The sequence below is a fragment of the Geosmithia morbida genome, assembly GCF_012550715.1.
Source record: "Geosmithia morbida isolate 1262 chromosome Unknown scaffold_5, whole genome shotgun sequence".
Lineage (NCBI taxonomy): Eukaryota > Fungi > Ascomycota > Sordariomycetes > Hypocreales > Bionectriaceae > Geosmithia > Geosmithia morbida.
Genome location: NW_023336192.1, coordinates 1,255,310 through 1,256,683, shown reverse-complemented (window position 1 = coordinate 1,256,683; position 1,374 = coordinate 1,255,310).

The window sequence follows — 1,374 nt, the reverse complement described above, 5'->3', positions numbered from 1 at the left end:
GGGGGGGGGGGGGGGGGGGGGGTTTGCTGATGTCATGTTCAGTTTCAGTGTAATTCTCTTTCCTTCTTCTTTTTTACTCCAACCTGAACCACACCATCACCGCCAACCCCTTTCCTTTCCCCTTCTCCACCTGCTCAACTCCACACCCGCACACGGACTGTGTTCTACATCTACACCCTTGCGAGCCCTCTCATCTTCTCTTCTGCATCTCTCGGGTTCGTACATCTCGGCCGTTCTCCTCACCTCTCGGGCTTTGTAATAAACCTCGGACTAGACGGGAGGGCATCTTTTTTTTTTTTTTCGTTGCTTTTTTCCCAAAATAAAAGGGGGGGAGGGTTTCTTACCGGCGGGGTTTCTAAAGAAGACCAGATTTGTTTTTTTTTTCCTGTTTTTTTTTTATTCAATCAAGAACAAGAGTATGAGTATTCGCTTCGCGTATCGGGTATAACATTTCCCTATTCAATCATGTCGACATTCTTGGATACTTTTCTCCTCCCTCTTCTCCTCTCATGATTCCTTCTCCGTCCCCTTCTTGTCTATTCCTTCTCTTGTCAGCTGACTGGTCGGGATCATCACAGCTTCTCGTTATATATATATATATGTTTTTTTTTAAAAAAAAAAATCGTGGTGTAGCTTAGTGCATCTTATCCTGATTTGCGTCGACATTCTATTATAAATATTTCGAGTGGCGGCTTGTGCCGTGTTTTGGTGCTATTACGTCATGCACACGTCATTTCTTAGCGTTGGCTGTGTGCGTGTGCGTGTGTGTGTGTGTGTGCGTGTCGGGTGTTGCTAGGTGGTCTACCTGGATCCTAGGTCCTATGTATCATGCATAGTATATATATACGGTATTATACTGCCAGCGGCAGCAGCGTTGGGTGGTTCAGGGTAATGTCTACCCTACTCATATCTCATGTCCTATAATATATATATATATGTGTGTGTGCGTGTGTGTGTGTGTGTGTGTGTGTGTGTGCGCGCGCTGATACGATAGTCGTAGCAAAGCATCGACAGATATCCCTACATGTGTTGTGCTCGAGTGTGTCATCGTCCTATACAAGCATCACTCCGCACAACCGTAACGGGCAAGGGTAGGCTGCCAACAGTGCAACGGGGCATGTACGATGCAATGCAGCACGGGACGGGCAGGTGAAAAAAAGGGGGTGGTGGACGGTTTCGGTCAGGGCTATCTTCTCATGCCATTTCTTTCTTTCTTCAGGTTTCTTCCATCTCTTTTTTGTTATTATTATTAGTATGCCATCCTCCTCCCCCCCCCCCCCCATCCATTCTCTTTGCTTCTTCTTCTCTTCGTTTATGATATATACGTGATTCTTCTCCTCTTATATGATGCAGGATTCTTCTCCTTCTCCCCCC